The following is a 23,316-nucleotide window of genomic DNA, read 5'->3' as shown; positions in this document are numbered from 1 at the left end:
AATGACAGAAAGAGACTATCTATCTATCTATCTATCTATCTATCTATCTATCAATCATCTATCTATGTATCTATTCTATTTCCAGAATCACCCACACCCTTACAGTGCTCAAGCTATGCCAGTTTCTCTAGGTATATCCTGTTAGTATTAGTCATCTATTACTGTGTAACTAATTATAGCAGTGCCCCCTTATCCATGAGGGATATGTGCCAAGACCCTCCCCTGCCCTGTGAATGCCTAAAACCGCAGATAGTACCAAACCCTATATATACTGTGTTTTCAACCTGATAACTAAGATGGCTATTAAGTGACTGAGAGGTGGATAAGCTGGACAAAAGGATGATTCACATCCTGGGTAGGATGGAACAGCAAGGTTTTATCATGCTACTCAGAATGGCGAATAATTTAAAACACATATTAATGTATAACATTTTCCATTTAATATTTTTGGACTGCAATTGACCAAAAGTAACTATAATCACAGGAAGTGAAACCTCTGATAATGGGGGACAACTGTCCCTCAAAACATAGTGGCTTAAAACAACTCTCAATGTTTATTATCACACAGTTTCTGAGGGTTAGGAGTCCAGAAGTGGCTTTGCTGGGTGGTTCTGGCTCAGAATCGTGAGGTTGTGGTCAAGTGGTTGCAGTTGTGAAAGTATAAGAATCAAAATGGAGTCACCAATGCTAAGAAAACCCTGACAAATAGAGCCAGAAAAGGCCATGAATAGAGGCTTCTCACACTTGTATGCCTGATAATAAAAAGACTACAAAAACCACAACCTTGCACAGAGGCCATTACAACCTTACACAAAAAATATATCTGCAAGGACACCTGCCCAGCAAATGCATGTCCAACCTTGAACTGGCATCACCCTTGTTACTGATTTTTGTAGCCAAGGATAATTATTTCAACACAATTATCTAATTCTCCTCATTTTTCCTTTAAAAACCTTTGTCTTCCTTTATCTCCCTGAATATGCACATAATTTACTATGGCACACATATTCCCATTGCAATGCTCTAGTCCCAAATAAACATCTTTCATTTTAGAGAGCCTCTCTATATTTGTTATTTAGGTTAACACAGTCAAGGTGTGGGCCAGGGTTGCAGTCATCTAAAGGTTCAAATGGGGCTGGAGGACCCACTTGCAAGGTGGCTCACGCACACAAATGAAAAATTGGTGCTCCAGCCCGGGCAACATAGGGAGACCCTGTCCCTACAAATAAAAAATTAAAAAAAAAAATCAGCTGGGCATGGTGGCACATGCCTGTGGTCCCAGCTACTTAGGAGGCTGAAGAGGGAGGATCTCTCGAGCCTGGGAGGTTGAGGATGCAGTGAACCATGACTGCACCACTGCACTCTGTCTGGGAGACAAAGTGAGATCCTGTCTCCAAAAAATAATTTGTGCTCGCTGTTGGTTGGAGGCTTCAGTCTCCTACTTTATGGGTGTCTCCATGGGCTGCTTGAGCATCCTCCTGACATGGTGGTTGGCTTCCCCCAGAGAGAATAATCCAAAAGAGTGCCAGCTGGAAACTGTAACGTCTTTTACGACCTGGCCTCAGAAGTCATTTACCATCATTTCCATAATATCCTATTGGTCACATCAGTCAGCTCTATTCAGTGTGGGTGAGGACTGAACCATGGCATGAATACCAGGAGGTGAGGATGACTGGGGACATCTTGGGGGGTGCAGACTCTAGGCTACCTCGTGGTAATGACTTGGGCACCTTCCTAATACCCCTGACATCCTGGAGAGAAAGGCTCACCCACCACCCCTGCCTGCATGAGCCAGCCCTATCTGGCTGTCTCTCCCACTCCTGTGAGCGGCTGCCCCAACTCTTCCTCCAGAGCTGTGGGGCTGGTAGGACCCTGAGAACAGCCTCCAGCCCACCAGTCTAAGCTGGACACCATGGCAACGGACTCTTGTCCACTTCTCTCTTTGGCCATCTAGGGAGCATTACTGTAACTTTGGTGGATTCTTTGATTTCCTTCTCTGACGGGGTGACAGGCTGTGGGCCAAAGAGGCAGGGCTGAAGCCATATGTGGCAGGACATGGTCCAAATCTCCTCTTCCTAACACAGCTGCTCCCAACAGCAAGTATAGAGGAACTAGGACCATTTTTTAAAATCTCATCTTTAAAAAGTGGTGTAGGAAAGAGCACAGACACTGAAACAGGTGGCCTCAAATCTCCACCCCAATACTTGCTATGTTTGCTTGGCTAAGACAACAAAATATCCTGATTCTCAGTTTCCACATCTGTAAAATAGGGGCAATAATAGTTGTTTTAGTACCTTTTGTGTTGCTATAAAGGAATGTCTGAGGCTGGGTAATTTCTAAAGAAAAGAGATTTATTTGGCTCGTGATTCTGCAGACTGTACGAGCATGGCACCAGAAGCATGATGCCGGCATCTGCCTCTGGTGAGGGCTTCAGGAAGTATCTAATCATGGCAGAAGAGGAGGGGAGCCAGCATGTCACATAGTAAGAGAGCAAGAGAGATGCCGGGCCTCTTCTAAATAACCAGCTCTTACGTGAATAATAGAGTGAGAACTACTCATTCCTGTGGGGGAGGGCATCAAGCCATTCATGAGGGATCTGCTCCTATGACCCATACCACTCCTACTTGGCCCCAACTTCAACACTGGGGGATTACATTTCAATATGAGATTTGGAAGGGACAAACATCCAAACCTTATCAATAGTGCTGTCAAAAGATAAAATTACAGCAAACTTAGTTATAGATCCAATTGTCTTTTATTCATAATTCATGAATAAAGGCTGCTTCTACTCTACAAAATAGAATAAGTGCTCTCACTAGGCAAAGCAGAGCAGTGAGCTTTGTAAGGTGGGAATAAGGAAACAGAATAGTAGAAGAGATACTGATTCATTAATGTCACGTTACTTCAGGTTACTTCCTCATAAAGGTCAAAGAAGAGGGAATTTTCTTACTAGGTTGACTCTGGTAGACTGAAATTTACTGTTTTCAGGAGGAAAAAAATGGTCTGTTTTAGGATTTATCTACTTCCTTAGAGTTTCAGTTTGATTATGTGGCATTTAGAATGAGTGACTCCATTTTGATTTTGTCTGTTCTGTTGGGGCTAGTGCAGGGGCTTAGTCCATTGTTTTGTTTAACAATGCCTATCTCTGGCCGGGTGCGGTGGTTCACGTCTGTAATCCCAGCACTTTGGGAAGCTGAGGCGGGTGGATCACAAGGTCAGGAGATCAAGACCATCCTGGCTAACACGATGAAACCCTGTCTGTATGAAAAATACAAAAAATTAGCCGGGCATGGTGGCAGGCACCTGTAGTCCCAGCTACTTGGGAGGCTGAGGCAGGAGGCATGAACCTGGGAGGCGGAGCTTGGAGTGAGTGGAGATCATGCCACTGCACTCCAGCCTGGGCGACTGAGCGAGACTCCATCTCAAAAACAAAAACAAAAACAAAACAAAACAAAACAAAAACAAAAAACAACACCTATTTCTAGTGTTTTAACCACCCAACTGGTTCTTCTTGCCCACTGCATAGATAGAGCTAATTTACTGAGACAGCGGTATGGCAGTAGAGAAAGAGTTTAATACATACAGAACCAGCTAAGTGGAAGACAGGAGTGTATTACTTATATAAATCTCCCTAAAAGCTCAGAGGCTAAGGTTTTTAAGAATAAAAACCTAGGGAATGGGGAATGCTGATTGGTTGGAGATGAAATCCTAGGGGTGTGGAAAATTGTCCTTATGCTCTGAGTCAGCTTCTGGGTGTACCAGCTGAGTCAAGAATCATGGGTCCAGGTGGAGTCTGTAGGTTGCCACAATGCAAAAGTCTGAAAAACATCTCAAAAGACCAATCTTAGGTTCTACAACAGTGATGTGGAGCAATGACTGGTTATCATTTAACTATGCCCATATGTTAGCAGAATTCAGACCCTTCCCACATTTGTAATCTAGTAGGCTTTCATTAGTTTTATAAAGGTGGTTTCAGGGGTTAGTTTTAGGGAAGGACTATTATCATCCTTGCTTCAAAGTTAAACTATAAACTAAGTTCCTCCCCAGGTTTGCTTGGCCTACGTTCAGGAAAGAGTGAGGACAGCCAGCCTGTGGGGCTGGAAGCAAGAAGGAGTCAGCCATGCTGGACTCTTTCGCCATCATCATCTTTGCAAAAGTGGTTTCAGTGTTGAATGAGAAAACGTGTAGTTCCAGCCCACACCTGAGACTGAGGATGACTTTTGTGTGATTACGATTGTTAAGCTTTACGTTCGTGAGAGGAAGGGCAGGGAGGGATGTAGTAGCTGAGGCAGGATTGGAACCTGGCTCTGGTAACTGGCTTCCTTCCCCTAGGGCTACAGGAGCGTCCTTGTCCCCTCCCTCCGTGTCTCCCCTTTCACTGGATGCCGTCCACTCTCCCTGGAAGCCTCTTGGCTCTCTCTGCTCTTTCCCACACAATGCCTAGAGCTCACACAGGCTGTAGGGTTTCCTTTCCTGACGGAAACTAGAGCACCTCCCCTGCCAGTCAATCACCCATCAATCCGTCCACTGTGTGGAGGGAGAGGTGCTGAATTATAGATTTACCTTCACTCCTCCTCTCCAGAAAAATCCTTCCATGGCTCCTCCCGGTCTAAGGCGAGTCCTGAAGGCACAGCCCTCCCCCAGGGTGCCAGGAGTCTCAGGCTGTGGGGACAGGGAAGGGACTTTTATCAAACACCTGCCCTTTCAGAGATCCTGATCTTCCTGTCCACCCCCACACCTGCCCTTTTGATGTTCTCTTACTGATGGGAGTGTGTCCTGCCCATCAGGGTAACCTGAGGCAGAAAGAGAAACAGTGAATACATTGAAAACTGCTGATTTACACTATAGATGCTACAGGATATCATCCCCAGATTCCTAACCCTGAGCTTCCAGTGCCTGAGATTCAGGGCTGACCTGGATACAGACTGTGATGTGCAGCTCTACAGCCACACCCTGATCCAGCCAGGCACATAGGAGGTTCTCAACAAACATTTGCTGAGCCACTGAAGTTGCTTCAGAAGGGCTGCCTTGGACTGCTGAGTCCTTGACTTCCATTTCTCTGGGTAGTGGGTGCAGGAGTTTGGGTGGAGGAAGCTGGGGCGGTTCTGTCCAGTGGAGCTGTGGTGGGAGGGTCATTACCTGGAAGCACAAGGCCTGAGAGGCTCTGGGTTCCTGGGATGGGGGGTGGAGGCTGCTGTTTGCTTTAGTCTCTACTCAATCCCGGCTCACAGGTTGCCTGGCAACCATTGTTCATTTACTCACCATTGACTTTGAAAATAAAAATCAATTTCCTTTATGACGTGAGCCAGAGGGCTACATTAACCCCCAAGTTTAAGCAGTCCAATTTTATTGCTCAAAAATTTATGAGCAAGGATGTATACAGAGCATTATTTATAATAATAAGGTTTTTGAACCACAATATCTATCAGAGAGGTGTGATTAAAGGAAGGCCCTTTCTTAAACAGAATATTCTGCAGCTGATAAAATAATGATAGAGATCTGAGTGTACTGACAGGGGAACATTCTCATAATGTAAGTGAAAGACACAAGCGGGTTATAGAACAGCATGCAGTGTGTTGCTGTTTTCATTTAACAAGATGTGCGTCTGCGTGCATGTGCCTGTTACTTAAAAACATTCTGCAAGCGTACACATGGCAAACAGAAACAGTGATTTTCACTCTGGAAGGGGATTGCAAATTTCAATTATCTTTCTATCTTTCTCTACTATTTAATTTTTAAAATAAAGCAAGCCCGTGTTACTTTTTCAATCTGCAAAAACAATAATGTCATTTCTTCTTCAAATGGAGAATTCCAACTCTGAGGGCCAGAGGAACTGCCTCTCCAGGGCCCACTGGGGGTTGAGACTGCACGAATAGTGCTGTTGTCCATTTGGGCTGATATAATAGAATGCCTTAGACTGGGTGGCATAAACAACTCACATTTATTTCTCATAGTTCTGGGGGCTGGGAAGTCCAAGATTAAGGTGCCAGTAGATCCTCACTGTCTGGTGAGGGCCTGCTTTTGGTTTATAGACGGCTATATTCTCACAGTGTCTTCACATGGTGGAAGGGGCAAGGCAGCTCTCTGGTGCCTTTCTTATAAGGGCACTAATCCCCTTCCCCTATGGCCTAATTACCCCCCAAAGGACCTACCTCCTAATACCATTGCACCAATGATTAGGTTTCAACATATGACTTTTCGGGTCATATGTTGAAACCATCACAGGCAGCCAGGGCCAGGCTGGGGTTGAGCAGAGGAGTAGTAGGAGGAAGGGAGGCCAAGACTTCCCCTGAAGGGCAACCAGAACGCTTCCAACTAGGGAGTTCTTCTCTCCAGTCCCTGGGAGTGTCCAGGCTGAAGCTGGGTGCTGAGGAGGGATGTCCTGCAGTAGTGGAGGCTGGGCCAGATGCCTCCTAGAACCCCTAGAAGTGGGAAGGTTGAGCCAGTTCACTGAGAGGGAGGGAGGACAGGGCATGGACCAGAGTTAGAGGCAGTGGACGGGCCCAGCTCTTTTGACTGATCCTCTCTTCACTCTGTCTTTCCAGGCTGGTGTTCCCTCAGGTTCCTTCTTGGCCTCACATTCTACACCCTACTTCTGGGTGTTCTCATTCGTCCTTCTGGGTGATCTCATTCATGCTCGTGACTTCAGCTACCATCTAGAGCCTGACCATGCCCTCCTCTCCACACCTGAGCTCATCTTCCAGGATGGCCCCTGTTCCTAAAAGTCATGCTTGGTTATATCACTCTCTTGCTGAGATCTTCCATGGGCTTCCTTATGTCTGCAGAAAGGAATAGAAGGCCTTCTGAACCTGACTCCAAGCTAAGCCCTCCCCAGTTCCATGCATCTTTTCTTTTGCATAAGCATTTATCTCTCTATAATGCCACTCCTCTTGTCTACAAAACAAACTCTTCTTTTTTTAGGACCCAAAGATCAACCTCCATGGTGAAGCCTTCTTAGTTTCTCCAGGCACCCTATACTCTGTGCTCCCATAATCCTTTGCACACCTGTTGACCACAGCACTCATCACACTTTGCCATTAATAGTATTGATTTGTCTTTGTCTGACTCTCAGCTTGTGAGTTCTGTGAGGCAGATGGCTTATTCACCCCGGCTCCAAGCTCAGGGCCTGCACATAGAGGTGCCCAGAAAGTGCTGGTAGGATGGATAGACAAATGGTTGAATGAATGGATGGATGGATGGATAGATGGATGGATGGATGAATGGATGGATGGATGGATGGATGCTTGGGTGGATGGATGGATTGGTGGATGAATGAATGAATGGATGGATTCCATTGTTCCCCTCAATATAAGAACATGTAATTTCTCCCATCTAAAAAAAAAAAAAAAAAAAAAGCAAGAAACTCCCTTGATTCTACTTCACCTCCCTTTCTTTATAACAAAGACTCCCACAAGAGTGATCCACTATACCAGTCTGTTTCCTCTTCTCCCATGCTCTCTAGCACCCCCTCCAATCAGGCTTTCACTACTCCACCAAAACTGTGCTGAAGGAAATTGCCAATGACCTCTACATTGCTAAATCTAGTGGCCAGTCTCAGTCATCAGCTTATTTGACCTTGGCAACATTGGACATATGTACTTTTTTTGGAAACACATTCTTCTCCTGGCTTCCAGGAACCTTGCTCTCTTGGTTTTCTTTCTACCCCAATGATGGCTCCTTCTCACTCTCCATAGCTGGCTCCTCCATATCTCCCCAGCCTCAGACATAGGACTCCTCCTCTGTTATAACTCCCTTAATGATCCCATTCATTTCATGGCAAATGCCTTCCCTTCCCTTCCAAATGTGATCCTTGCAACTCTCCCCATCTGAAAAATCAGCAACTCCATCCTTCCAGGTACTCAGGCCAAAGATCATGGAGCCGTCCTTGACTTCTTTCTGTCTCTCACCCACATCCAACTCCTCAGTATCCCCGTGGCTCTACCTTCAAAACATATTCAGAATCCACCCACTTCTCTCCACCTCCATGGCTACCACTCTGATTCAAGCCATCCGGCTCTTGCCTGCTAATGGTTCACTCCGCTGTTGTCCTCCACCCCTCCTGTCTCTTCTTAACCCAACTGCCAGAGTGGTCCTTTTAAAACTTAATTCAGATTGTGTCACTTCCCTGTGCCAAACCTTCCCATGGCTTCTTATCTCACCCACTGTGGAATCTGAGGGCCTCATAGTAGCCCTGAAGGCCATACATGATCTGCACCCCCTGCTGCTGTTACTTCTCTGACGTCATCTCCAATCTTCTTCCCCGCATCCATACCACTTCTCAAATACGCCAGCTCTGCTTCTGTACCACAGAATTCACATTTATCATGCCTTCTGCCTGGAATGCAATGTCCCAGATATATACCTGGCTCATTCCTTCACCTCCTTCAGGTATGGACTCGAATGTAACCTTCCAGGTAAGGCCCTCTCTGCCTCATCGTTCTCTAGAACACATCACCAGCTGTCACTCTTTAGAGCTTCCCACCTATTTATACATCATTGTCTTCCTCCATTAGACTATTAGCTCCATGAGGGTAGGGGTTATGAGTTTTTCTTCCTGCTGCACCTCTGGTGCCTAGAACAGTGCACAGCATGTGGTAGGCTCCTATGTGGATGAGTGAATGAATGATCTGATGAATCCTCACATAGCCCTCATGCAAGTATTGCTCTACCCATGTATTGGATGAGGAAGCAGAAGCACGGAGAGGTTTGGGGAGCTCATCCGTGGCACTTGGCTCCAGCATACATGTTCTAAATACTATGCAGTACTATCTGTGGAATGGGGACGATAATAATATCACTGCCTTGCAATTCTCATGAGGTTGTTTGGGGTTCACATGAAATGCTGCTCATGTATATTCTTTCAAACTGTAAAACTGGATACAATGATAACTGTTATCATTCTCCCTCCAGTGAGAATTAATGTCTCACTGAGGAGGAACTGATATGAAGACCTTAGAGATCGCCTAGTCTAACCCATGATTATAAGATGGGCATGAGAGACTTAAGTTCAGGACAACTGGATCACTTCTAGGCAGGTGCTGGATGGCTTTAGACAAAAAAAGCTGGGCTGACCTCTCATACCACTACCTCTGTGTGAGGAGCAGAATCCAAAGGTACCCATCTTTCCACCCATCCATCCATCCTTTCATCCTTTCTTCCATCCATCCATCCATCCATCCAAACATCATTCATCCTTCTGTGCATCTATCTACCCTTCCTTCCATCCATCTATTTATCCATTCATCCATCCTTTTATTCTTCCTGCCCTCCATTTTTCCATCACGCATCCTTCTGTCCATGAGGCGTTCAACCTTTCTTCTGTCAGTTCATCTATGCGTCCATCACTTCCCCTATCCTTCCACTCATCTGTTAATCCTCCATTTCTTAATTTATCCATTTTTTCCACCTAACCATTTTCCCAACTATTCATTTTCCCATGTACCCATCATTTTGCACAACTCATTTCCTGAGAGCCTGCTGTTTGCCAGACCCTAAAGTCAGAGCTGGTGACACAGAGGTCAATAAGACATCCGCTCTCCCAGAGCTGAGGGGAGCTTGAACAAGTGCAAAGAGATAATATGGGAAAGTACCCAGTGAGGTTCTTGGGGTGCACAAGTGCTTTAGGTCCTGGAGCTCTGTTTGTGACTAAGTTGCTTGCCTGAGGCCCCATGCTGGTAAAGACTAGGACTAACTGGAGTGGGAGCTGGCCCCAGAGCCCAAGCTTTGAGTGATAATTCTTCTTGCTCCACCATGCTGTTTTTTTTTTCCTGAGAGAATCGCCTGCCACTGTCAGCTGTGGGGAGAAAATGCTAAGGAGGGGGAAATGCCAGGGCTGCATGCACCGAGGGACCCCATGCTGGCCATCCTCCTGGTGCCATGATCTCCGTGACATGAGTGCTCTCAGTCCAGGGAATAGGCAGGTAGGAGAGGGGACTGGTGAGCCAGCTGGGTGCCAGCAGGCAGGAGGCCGCGTGGGGGAGGGAAGAGTTAATTCATTAGTCTTGCAGGCCAGCCATGCTTTTCACATTAAGCCCCTTTATCTCCTTGCAATTGCATCTGATCAAGGCAATAGAAAGCAATTTGGTTAAGTGGTTAATTTAATCACGCTGCAACCGTTCAGAAACCACTTAACGCCTCTGACTGCGATCGGCTCTGCCGTTCTCTGCTTACCTGGCAAGCACGTTTCTTCTAAACACAAGGCTTTTGGGCCCCCAGCAACTCGGTTTGCAGAATGATAAAAATGACAGCACGCCTTCCTGGTTCAGTCCTTTCAGCTTGAAAACCTGAGAGAGAGGGAACATGATGAATTCTGTTCCCCATTTTTTTCCTCCCAGCAACTGTGTGGGTGTAGGCACACCTTCAGCTCACAGGTGCTGGAACTGCCTCGCAGAGAGATGGACTTCCTTGCCATTCCAAGAACGTCTTATTCCTAAGCCTTCGCCTTCGAGCCAATTGTATCATTTTTTAATTACTTCATTTTCACATATTACTTTTGTAATTAAAATTCTTTCCATTATACTCCCCAGCCCCCTGAGTTTTCCATTTTATCTCCTAATTACTCAGCAATTTGCTACCCTCTCCACCCACGACCACCAAGGTCAGGCCCATATGACTTTGTGCCAGAACAATTGCCACCCCTATCCTGCCCCTACCGTCTCGCTGTCCCTATCTTGATGTCCTCTGCCTGTCCGCTGCGTTACTGCCTGCAGCTCTTTCTAAAGAGCTGATCTGGCCAAGCCTCTCCCCTGCTGAAAACCCCAGTGGCTTCCATCACCCACCGGGGCACCAGAGCCCTTCCCAGAGCCCCCAAGGGATAGTGAAGTGACCAGGGAGGCTCCAGGGCTGCCTTTCTGTGAGATTTACTCTAGAACTCAGCTCCCTGGGTGCATGCATGGTATAGGACACCATCATTGCACTGCTGTGTTCTGTTTCTCCTTGGCTCAGAATCTGCCCACAAATTCCCACTACCTGCAGGATAAAATCTAAGCACGTTAGGGTTGCATTCAAAGCCCTTCACACTTCAACCCTCACCTGCCTTTCCTCCCACTTGAAAGGCCCTCACCATTTCCAAAACAAAATGTGCACTTTCAGCCTCAAATTTAGCAAGCTCTTTCCTACCACAGGGCCTTTGCACATGCCCTTTCCTCTGTCCAGATCCCCATTCCTCACACTCTTCCCTGAAATCCAGCTCCTCAGTCTGCCCCTCAGTGGCTCTCCCCATGACTGACCATTTCTCACACTTTAGGTCTCAGTTTGAGACTCATTTCCTCACTTACACCAAACCCTGACCTGGTGATTCCCAGGTGAGTGATTTCTTAAGAAGTGCTGTGTGGGTAGAGATGTCGGGAAGGGGTTGGGGAAAACAGGACAGGCAAAGGGGGAGAAGCCGAGCAAGCGTGGGATCTCAGCCCAAGTCCCAGACTCAGCCTGACCCCATGGAGAGCTGTGGGGAGGAAATTAGATCTCAGGTTTTGTTTTGTTTTCCTGGAGACAGAGTCTCACTCTGTCACAGGGGCTGGAGTGCAGTGGTGTGATCACGGCTCACTGCAGCCTCCACCTCTGGGCTCATGCTATCCTCCCACCTCAGCCTTCTGAGTGGCTGGGACTACAGGCACGTGCCACTACACTCAGATAACTTTTGTGTTTTTTGTAGTGATGGGTTTTGATCATGTTGCCCAGGCTGGTCTCAAACTCCTGGGCTCAAGCAATCTGCCTGCCTCGGCCTCCCAAAGTGCTGGGATTATAGGTGTGAGTCACTGCACCTGGTTCGTATTTTTTCTGGACTCCAGGCAAGGGACCTACTGGGCATTCATATTCCTGCAGCAGTCAGTCAGCGGCTACCAGCCTCCCTGGAGAAGACCTGCAAAGACTGCTGAGTTGCAGTGTACTCAGCTGAAAACTGGGGCTCTGGAATTAAATAAGAAAGGAAGATGGAGGTTAGCTTAGGCAGTTCACAGGGTCTGCCACAATCACCATCATTAGATAGTGTTTTGGAGATTCTGGTCACTAAACAAGACATAAAACAATCATAAAAGTTACAGCTCTCAGAAAGGAATAGACACAGTAACCTTATCTGAAGATAGTGTAACTTACAAGTCCAGTGAATCTCTGAGGGGAGGGACCTCTTTAGAAAGATACTGTAGAATCTCTGGGGAACAGATGATTGGAAAATGTTGACTGAAGGAGATAAGAGAACATGTGACTACTGAGCAAATGAAATGAGATAACAATAACGTTCTATGTTTTTAAATTTAAAATGTTTACCTTTATTTAAATTTTATCTTTTAAATAAAGATAAAAATGCAGTTTTTAAAAGTTGGAAAAACCGGTCGTGGTGGCGCATTCCTGTAGTTCCAGCTACTCAGGAGGCTGATGCAGGAGGATCGTTTCAGCCCAGGAGTTTGAGGCTGCAGCAAGCCGTGATTGCCCCACTGCACTCCTGCCTGGGTGACAGAGTGAGACCTTGTCTCTTAAAACAATGTTGAAAAAAAGAAATGAGCGTAACCTAATATGAAAATATAAAAATACAATAATTAAGGTGATGTAGTAGTGGTGTGTGGGATTAAACAGATAAACGGCCATGGTGGCATCACTGAGGCAGACTCTAATGGATGGTTTGCAGCTGTAAGGGATCCTATGGAGACACTTGAAGAGAGGCAAAGCAAAAAAAAAAAAAAAAAAAGCACAGATGTAGGGCTTTCAAGGACACTACGCTTGGAGTCAGGAGACCTGGGCTGAAATCCTGGGGACCAGCTGGGGACCCTGAGATGTCATGTACATGACATGTACATTACATCATGTACATGTACATTACATGGCATGACATGATGTAATGTATCTGAGCCTTGATTTTCCCTCCGTATAATAGAAACACTCACATCTGACTGTTGGAAGCTGATCAAAGAACTTTTAATGGTAAAAAAGAAAAAATAATACTCATGACAAATGACAAGTATTTTGGAGTAAGGGTCTGAATTTGCGAGGTTAAGAAAAGCCAAACTTCTTATTACCAGCAGACAGTAGACTTTTCTTTTCATTCATTCATTCTTTTTTTTGGTGGGGCGCAGGGACTTGCTCTGTCACCCAGACTGGAGTGCTGTATACAACCATGGCTCACTGCAGCCTTGACCCCCTGAGCTGAAGCGATCCTCCCTACTCAGCATCCCGAGTAGCTGGGACTACAGGTGGGAACCACCATTCTAGGTTAATTTTTAAATTTTTTTGTAGAGACAAGGTCTTGCTATGCTGCCCACGCTGGTCTTGAATTCCTGGCCTCAAGCAGTCCTCCAGCCTCAGCCTCCCAAAGTGCTGGGATTACATATGTGCGCTACCATGCCTGGCCAATAGTAGACTTTTCTGAAACCCCATCTGAAAATCCATATCTTTTACATTTTATATATAGTTCGTTTACCTTTATTGTGATTAGTCATAGTTTGGATTTGTATCTAACTCCTTATTTTAGGTTTTCCATTTATCTGGCTATTTCATCTTTTTCCTTCTTTAATGTTGTATATTGGATTGATCAGATTTTCTTAATTCCTCTTTGTTCCGCTACCAGTATAAAGTTATGCATTCTAATTTTCTTCATTAATGGTTACTCTTAAAATTTTAACACATTTGATTTAATAAACCCTAAGGTTAACCAAGATTTATCTTTCTTTCTTTTTTTTTTTTTTTTTTTTTTTTTTTTGAGACAGAGTCTCGCTCTGTCGCCCGGGCTGGAGTGCAGTGGCCGGATCTCAGCTCACTGCAAGCTCCGCCTCCCGGGTTTACGCCATTCTCCTGCCTCAGCCTCCCGAATAGCTGGGACTACAGGCGCCCGCCACCTCGCCCGGGTAGTTTTTTGTATTTTTTTAGTAGAGACGGGGTTTCACCGTGTTAGCCAGGATGGTCTCGATCTCCTGACCTCGTGATCCGCCCGCCTCGGCCTCCCAGAGTGCTGGGATTACAGGCTTGAGCCACCGCGCCCGGCCTATCTTTCATCCCAAATAATAAGAGGACCTTAAAGTGTTTACCTTCAGTTCTACCCTCTGGTCTTACATGTTATTGTTAACCAGAGTTTTTATGCTTAAACGTCTCCAAATTAATCATATTTATTATTGTGTTTCCCCATAGTGAATATTTATTTAAATTTATCCATGTTGACTAATTTATTTGATCAACATTTCTTTGAATAACTAATTCCTTCCTTGAGATCGGGTTTTCTTTTTTTCTCTAGCACGTTCTTTAGTAGTGCTTAACATGGATTAGTGATGGTGACTCTCTCAGTCTTTATATCACCCTCATTTTTTTTTTTTTTTCTTTTTTGAGATGGAGTCTTGCTCTCTTGCCCAAGCTGGAATACAGTGATATGATCTCGGCTCAGTGCAACCTCCATCTTCCAGGCTCAAGAGATTCTCCTGCCTCAGCCTCCAGAGTAGCTAGCATTACAGGTGCCTGCCACCATGCCTGGCTAATTTTTGTATTTTTAGTGGAGATAGGGTTTCACCATGTTGGCCAGGTTGGTCTCGAACTCCTGACCTCAGGTGATTCACCCACCTTGGCCTCCCAAAGTCACCCTCATTTTTGAATTGATGCATATGCTGGCTGGTAGTTATGTCCTCCAGCACTTCAAAATCTGATTAAAATATTACTCCATTATCCTCTGGATTCCATTGCTATGACTGAGAGTTTGTTGTTCCTTTGTAGACAATTTGTCTTTTCTGAGTCTTTAAGATCTCTTCTACTTTAGGGATGTAAAGTTTCTCTAAACTATATCTAATTGTGGAATCATTTATTTTTATCCTGTTCAAGACTCATTGTGCTTCTTCAACTCCAGGTTTTATATCCTTCCTCTATAAATAATGGCTGGGAATTTTCCCCAGTACAAGGAAAATTCCCAGCCATGACTTCTTCCAATATTACCTTATTCCTGTTCCTGTATTTTATTCTTCTCATTTTATCCCCCAGGCCTCTGAATTTTTCCTTCATATTCTCTATCTCTTTAACTTGTTCATGTTTTAGCTTCTCTTTATGTCAAGTTTCTATTCCTCTTGTACAGAGATGAGCACCCTCCCTGCCCACCGACTACTTTTCTGAGTCACCCCTGACTCAGGGCGAGGATCTCCCAAGCCCAGCCCCAGAAAGGACCAGTGGCTCCCAAGGCCCCAAATGCTGGTATTGAGCTGCTCAGGGTTGTGGGAAGACTCAGAAGCAGGAGAGGAGTGCTCCTTTTTCCAGGCTGCCTCAACCCTGGGCCTACAGGCGTGAGCAGAGGGCTCAGCAGGTCCCAGCCACATCGGAGACCTGAAGGGAGGAGATGCTTCCCTGGAGCCTTGACAGAGGCCACCTGGGTCCCCTTCCTCCTACACCAGGGAAAGCTCCAGAGCCCCTTTGCCATGGCCTGGAGTGAAGCACAGACTATGACCACACATCCTGGTTCCCCTCCACTGGCTCCAAAATCAGGGCAAGCTCCAGGCGTGTTTGCCTCTCCACTGTTCTTCTCTACCTCCCTGTGCCTGCCTCACCCTTTATCTTAAAATAAGGCTGACCTGATCTCAGCATCATAGTATGATGGAGTGTTTTACTGTGCTCTGGGCTATGTGCAAAGAGTGAGGTGGGAGCTGTCTGCCTTATTTTACTTATGGGAAGACTCAGAGAGGTTGGGCTATTTGCCCATGTTTACACAGCAGACAAGTGGCAGGGTCGGAATTTAGAACCATGCACCTAACCACTGGACAAATGGCCCCTGAGGGTACCAGGCCAGAGGAGGGAAAGGAGCCGCCCGCAGCTGGTGAGGGCAGAGACAGAACTTGAATCCAAGTCTCCCTACCCCCCTATTTGTGTGTTGCAGGTAATCGAGCCAATTCAATGGAGATGGACCCCGCTTTATGCAACTCTGCTGTGACCCAGTCCTTCCCCATGGGGCAAAACCAGAAGGTGGCTCTTCAGGCTGCTGAAGCATCCCTGCAGGTTTTGTTAAATAGCAGCTCCCCCTAGTGCACTGAAAAATGACAGAATTGATTATCCGAGAGGGGAAAAGAGCAGAGAGAGAAGGGGAGATGTGAGGGGAGAGAAGGAATGAAGAAAATGAAAGGAAAGAGAAGGAAAAAAAAAGCTGTGAATTGTTCACAGGGAGCTCTGCTGCTGCCATCTCTGGAGGTATTGAAGAAGAGAACCAGCATTCACTGGGGCCTTGGGAACAAATGTTCCAGTCAATGTGAACGGGAGGCAGGTGGATCTAAACCTTATTGGGAAATCTGCAACCCAGGTGGGCTTCCCAAGCCCCATTCCTGAGTGCCCTGTTAAGGGTCCAGTGGTGATTGTGCAGGGAGCTGGGGCCTCCTTGTACTGGGTAGACCCATTGTCTTTGGTTATTGGGTTGGAGAGGCTGGGCTGAGTTTATTGCTGCTAAGCAGAGATGTCCCTGGAGGCCATATTACTCACTGATTCCAGAAAGCAGCCCCATAGAAGAGCCTTGAGACCTCATGGTCCATCTCCCTTACTCCTTTCCCCATGTAACAGACAAAAACACCGTGTTCAGACCGGGTGTGGTGGCTCACGCCTTAATCCCAGCACTTTGGGAGGGCTAGGCGGGTGGATCACCTGAGGTCAGGAGTTCGAGACCAGCCTGGCCAACATGGTGAAACCTTGTCTCTACTAAATATATTTTTTAAAATGGGTGTGGTGGTAGGCACCTGTAATCGCAGTTACTCAGGCAGGAGAATCGCTTGGACCTGGGAGGTAGAGGTTTCTGTGAGCCGAGATTGCGCCATTGCACTCCGGCCTGGGTGATAAGAATGAAACTCCATCTCAAAAACCAAAAAATGTGAACCAAAAAAACCCCACTGTTCCACCCCAAATGGCATATACAGTGGGTCAGTAACAGAGCCGGTCTGTTGACTCCCATCCCTAGTGCCCCTGACTCTTTTCCAAACCCTCTTTAAGGGAAATTCATGCTGACTGACAGTCTTCTTGGTACGCTTTCTCTTTGTGTTGTCAAAACAGCTCTCAGTCTGACTACCAGTTTGCAGGAAATATAAGGGACAAGGAAGGCTAAATGACACTATAAAAATGCAAACAGCAAAATGCAAAGAACTCTACAGGACACATGACCCAGTTTCATCCAGAAATGTATTGCAAGAGAAGAAGTGAGGGAAGGATAACAAACAGATTAACAGAGATTAAGAGACATGTTATCTCAGACTATGTGAACTGCAATAACAAAATTCCTGAGACTAGGTACATTGTAAACAACCAAAATTTGTTTTCTCACAGTTCTGGAGACTGGGAAGTCCAAGATCCAGGCACTGGCAGGTTTGGTGTCTGGCGAGGGCTGCTCTCTGCTTCCAAGTGGCACCTTCTTGCTGTATCCTCCAGGGAGGACGAAGGCTGTGTTCTCACAGGCAGATGTTGGAAGAGTAAAAAGAATGAACGTTAGTTCCCTCCAGCTTTTTAATGAGGTCATTAATCCCATTCATGAAGGCAGAGCACTCCTGACTTAATCACCTCCTAAGGGCTCCACTGTTAAATACTATCACACTGGAGCTGGCCACAGTGGCTCACGACCATAATCCCAGCACTTTGGGAGGCTGAGGCAGGTGAATGGCTTAAGATTAGGAGCTCAAGACTGGCCTGGGCAATACAATGAGGCCTCTGTCTGTACAAAAAATAAAAATTAAAATTAAAAAGTTAGCTAGGTGTGGTGGTGCTTGCCTGTGATCTCAGCTACTTGGGGGGCTGAGGTGGGAGGATCACTTGAGTTCAGGAGGTTGAGGCTGCAGTGAGCCAGGATTGTACCACTATGCTCTAGCCTGGGTGACAGAGCAATACTCTGTCTCAATAAGTAAATAAATACATAATTATAAACAAATACTATCACACTGGAAATTTTGAATTCAACATATGAATTTGGAGGACATATTCCAACCACAGCACATGCCAACCAAATGCAAATATGAGCCTTGTTGGGATAATTTGAACAAAGCAACTATAGAAAAATAAGGACATTTAAACATTGAGTAGATATTTCCATGCTACTATTAAGTCATTGTTATTTTTTAGGTGCAATCCATTATTAGGATGATGTTCAAAACAAGGGGTTCGTTATCTTCTGCAGACACAAACTGAAGTGTCTGCATGTCTACAGAGGAAAATCTATGATGTCTGGAGTTTGTCCCCTAATAATCTGGAGGGAGTGTAGTAATGGGGAATTGGATGAGGCCAGGGGTGATGAGTATCACCTGGCGGCTCATCATCCTATTTTCTCTCATTTTATGTATTTACATTTTCCTTCGTTAGAAAAAAATTAAGACATGGAAAAACTGTGATGAGGAAGAGCCAAGCCCGGAATATTGACATTTATTTTGCTTCTATTTTCCTTTCTATGACTGCACAAAAGAGTGATAACTGATTTAATAAAAATTTACACACAAAATAACAATGGTCAGCAACAAGACTGCATGGTGTCCTGGTGGCCTCGGCAGGATTCTTCCTCTGCTGTTGTCTTTGTGTCTGTGAGCCTTGGCATTTTCCATCTTTCCAGGGCGGAAACGAGCTCTGCTACATGCAGGGGCTTATCCAGGTTCAGCAGGTGAACACTTCTGCATCCTGCGCTCTGTGGGGCCCCCTCAGTGTGCCCTGGGAGTTTTCCATTCACCACAATCCCTTCTCCCGGGACACAGAGCAGGCCTCGGATGCCAGGAACCCGCTGGAGCGGACGTTGATCAATAGCAACCTTGGAGGCCGTGGACGGCTGCTGACGCTCAGCAGGTGGCCTCTTGGAAACAAAACTGGGGTTGGCAGTGGGTCAGATCCCGCAGGAAATGTAGAACCCAAACAGGAATAACTCTCTGTACTCCCTGGAGTTTGGAAGGACAGATGGAGCGTCCTTGCTCAGACCAGACAACTGTACTATTTCAAAATCTTGGCCAAGCGGCTGATCCAAGGGGACAGGACTGGGAGGATCCAGGGGGACAGCAGGTCATCGCTTTCTCCAGGTCAAGGGCTGTTTGTGGAAGGTCATGTCTGGTGACTAAAGTGCTGGTGCTGGTATAAATCCAGGAGAGAAGCAGGGACAAAGGACACCACCAGGCAATGCACAAAAGGAAATATACAAAAGAGCAGTTCGCACCAGAAGAAATATTCAGCTTTGCCAGAAGTAAAATAAATGAAAATAACAACAGGACACATTTGGGCCTTTTAAATTGACAAACGTATTAAAAATTTATAATGCTCCAGATGAAAAGGGACTAAAAAGATGTAACACCTAAATGCAATGTGGGATCCTGCATTTGGATTGGAGTAGGGGGGAAGTAGAGAGGGTGTAATTGAAAATGTTGGTAAAATTTAAATATGAATTGTGGATTAGAAAATAGTAGTAACTTCTGACCTCAAGTGATCCGCCCATCTCAGCCTCCCAAAGTGCTGGGATTAACATGGTGAAACCCCGTCTCTACTAAAAATACAAAATTAGCTGGGCGTGATTGTGGGCGCCTGTAATCCCATTTACTCAGGAGACTGAGGCAGGAGAATTGCTTGAACCTGGGAGGCGGAGGTTGCAGTGAGCCAAGATTGCGCCGCTGCACTCCAGCCTGGGAGACAGAGGGAGACTTTGTCTCAAAAAAAATAAATAAATAAATAAAAATAAAAGGTAGTAATCGCATCAAGGTTGAATTTACTGATTTTTATAATTGTACAGTGGTTATGTAAGACATTGTTAGGAAATGCACACTGAAACAACCAGGGATAAAGCACTGTGATGTTTGCAACTTACTCTTAAATGGTTCAGAAACGAAAAGAAAGAGGATGGATGGGGTTGGGAGGGAGGGAGAAGGAGGAGGAGAGCAAATGGGGCAACTGTTGGCACTTGGTGAATCTAGGTAACAGGGGAGGTCCTTGTTCTCTTGCAATCTTTCTGTAAATTTGAAATTATATCCAAAAGGTTTTTAAAAAGCTTATAGTGCTTAGTGCTGGCAGAAGTGCAGGGAAATGAAAACTCTTGTCCTTGGAGGGTAAGAAGAGGAAACTGGCACCTGTATGCTAGAAGAGAATTAGGCAACGAATAGCAAAGCTTTTGACCCAGAAATTCCACTTCTGGATATTTAGCCTGGAGAAATAAGTATACCGTGGATAAAGAAAATACGGTCTATACATACAGTGGAATATTGTTCAGTCTTAGAAGGAAGGAAGTTCTGACATGGGGTACAACATGAATGAAGCTTGAGGACATCATGCAGAGTGAAATAAGCCCATCGCAAAAGGACAAATGCAGTGCGATTCATTCCACTTACATGAGACATCCGAAGAGGCCAAATTCACAGCGATGGAAAGTAGAATGGTGGCTGCCAGGGCCTGAGGGAGAGGGGAATGGGAGTTGCTGTTCAGTGGGTATAGAGTTTCAGTTTTACAAGACAAAGAGTTCTGGCAATGGTTGTACAACATTATAAATGTATTTAATACCAGTGAAACGTCCAGTTAAAATGGTGAAGATGGTACATTTTATGTTATGTGTATTTTACCACAATAATAAAATTGGAAAAAAAAAAAAAAGAGAGAACGAACCATAAATGTGCACAAAGATCGAGCCACGGAGATTTTCACCAAAGCACTGACTGTTACACAATAGACTGGCGAAATAAATGATGGTAGGTTCACAGGATGACACGCTGTGTAACCATTTACATGGTATTGTGACACAATATTTAATCACATGGGAAAGTGTTCATAATACATTCAGTGGGGGGGAAAAGGTTCCAAGACATTATGTTCAGTACTCTGTCAGTGTGTGTGTGTGTGTGTGTGTGTGTGTGTGTGTGTGTGTGTGCATGTGTGTGGGTTGTTGTGGGGGGTCCATTTTAAGCTCCTTGAGGTCAGGAACCAAATCTTATTCATTATCATATTTCCAGTACCTAGGACGGTGCCTAATACCCAGGAGGTGCTAATGAGTGTTGTTTAATCAATGAGCAAAGAGCCATAGAAAATAGGACCAGAGAACATACTTCAAAAAGTCCACAGCTGTATTTGTGAATGGTGTAAATGCAGGCGATCTTAATTTTCTTCTTTGTGTTTATATGCGAGGCTCTGACTGCCCTACACAGAACACTGATCAGTTTCGCAGTGAATTATTTAAAACAACAAATGAGATTATTTAAAGCAATCGGGAATTTTTAAAGCAATAAATGCAATTACTTAAAACAATAGTAAATTATTTAAAACAATAAATGCAAAGCAGGAAAGCAGCCTTAATCTCAGCGCCCTTGGGTACAGGATCTCTCTGGCGTAGCGTTCAAAGTCACCATAGACCACTGGAAATTACTCCAGCCAATTCTCCAAGTGCATCAGTATTCCCAAAGCCCAGTCACCCCAGGTGGAAGAGGACAGTGACCTTAAGCAAGTCATTGGCTCTCTCCTTGGCCTCTGCTTTCTCCCCTGGAGCACCCAGGACAGGGCCTGTGCCATCAGCCCCTCCCCTCCAAGCAGCCATGGGTCCAGGGAGATGTGGTAGAGGTGGGGAGAAAATGAGTATTGTCTCCATCGGACAGACGCAGTGGCTGATATCACGAGGCTGAAATACCAGTGGAGTTGCGGGGTTGTGGGGTGCTGTGGCAGGTTTTCCTTATATCTTTGCCCCCATTCCCATGCCTGATATCCAAGAATCCCTCCCCAGCCCTGCTGTGACACTGCCTGATCCCAACCGCCTAAGAACTGACCTGCCCAGGAGGTGAGACTCACAAGCGTCTGCTGTCCTGTGAGCGCCCCTGGAGAGCGCAGTTTCCTGCCAGGATTATAAACGACTGCTCTCCAGCCCTGGTCCAGACTGTCACTTCTCTGACCCAGGTAATGATCCATAGCTGACCCCACTCTCCCAGTGCAAGAGTGGGGCCAGATCCGCCGGGAAGACACGCTCATCACAGGACATCTGTTCCATCCGGCCTATGGAACGCTCATCACAGGACAGCTGTTGATACTACCCAGGGCTTGTTTTTAATGAAAAGCAAAATGAGGATTTAAAAAAAAATAGACTTTATGTTTGGGGCAATTTTAGGTTTACATAAAAATTGAGCAGAAAGTACTGAGTTCCCAAATACCCACTAACCACCCCCTACTTCCCTTGTTAACAGCTCACATTGGTGTTATACATTTGCTACAGTTGATGAGCCAATATTGTTACATAATTATTACTTAAAGCCCATAGTTTACAGATTTCTTGCTCTTCTTTTAATCATGGTAAAATATACATAACATAAATTTTTGCCATTTTAACCATTTTTCATTGTACCATTCAGTGACATTAAGTACATTCACGCTGTTGTGCAACCAGCACCAGGATCTGTCTCCCAGACTGAAACTCTGTATCCATTAAACAAAAGTTCCCACAGACTTCACTCTAGCTGTACATTCTATGGGTTTGGACACCTGCATAATGACTTGTAGCCACCATTACAGTATCGTACAGAGTGGTTTCACTGCCTTAAAAATTCTCCTATTCATTCCTTCTTTCTCCCGCCCAAACCTCTGGCAACCTGACCTTTTTTTTTTTTTTTTTTTTTTTGACACAGAATCTTGCTCTGTCACCCAGGCTGGAGTGCAGCGTGGGGATCTCGGCTCACTGCAACTTCCGCCTCCCAGGTTCAAGCAATTCTCTTGTCTCAGCCTCCCTAGTAGCTGGGATTACAGTTGCCCGCCACCATGCCTGGCTAATATTTTGTATTTTTAGTAGAGATGAGGTTTGACCATGTTGGCCAGGCTGGTCTCGAACTCCCGACCTCAGGTGATCCACCCACCCGCCTCGGCCTGCCAAGCAACCTGATCTTTTAACTGTCTGTATAGCTTTGCCCTTTCCAGAATGTCATATAGTTAGAATCATACAATATGCAGCCTGCTCAGGTTGACTTCTTTCACTTAGCAATATGCACTTAAGGCTCCTTCACGTTATTTCATGGCTTGATAGGTACATATCTGATATGGTTTGGCTGTGTCCCCACACAAATCTCACTTTGATTGTAATAATCCCCACGTGTCAAGGGTGGGGCCAGGTGGAGATAATTGAATCATGGGAAGGGGGTTTTCCTGTGCTGTTCTCGGGGTAGTGAATAAGTCTCATGGGATCTGATGGTTTTATAAACGGGAGTCCCCCTGCACAAGCTCTTTTGCCCACCACCATATAAGACGTCCCTTTGCTCCTCCTTCGTCTTCTGCCATGATTGTGAGGTGTCCCCAGCCACGTGGAACTGTGAGTTCATTAAACCTCTTTCCTTTATAAATTACCCACTCTCAGTTATGTCTTTATTAGCAGCATGAGAACGGACTAATACAATTTATTTTTGGCGTTCAATA

At 45.5% G+C, this 23,316-nt stretch overlaps 1 long non-coding RNA gene across 1 annotated transcript; it reads right to left on the bottom strand.

Annotated features, from left to right (window-relative positions):
* Positions 1-2,736: 2,736 nt before the first annotated feature.
* Positions 2,737-20,485, bottom strand: LOC140710126 (uncharacterized). The gene is made up of 5 exons (XR_012091036.1): positions 17,255-20,485; positions 11,763-11,907; positions 10,171-10,283; positions 4,564-4,662; positions 2,737-3,258 (listed from the first exon to the last, which is right to left on the bottom strand). It is a non-coding gene; the product is annotated as an uncharacterized lncRNA (long non-coding RNA).
* Between the last annotated feature and the right edge of the window lie 2,831 nt (positions 20,486-23,316).

Source organism: Chlorocebus sabaeus, chromosome 24 (genome assembly GCF_047675955.1).
Source record: "Chlorocebus sabaeus isolate Y175 chromosome 24, mChlSab1.0.hap1, whole genome shotgun sequence".
Taxonomy (NCBI): domain Eukaryota; kingdom Metazoa; phylum Chordata; class Mammalia; order Primates; family Cercopithecidae; genus Chlorocebus; species Chlorocebus sabaeus.
This window is presented reverse-complemented; position numbering and strand designations above follow the sequence as displayed.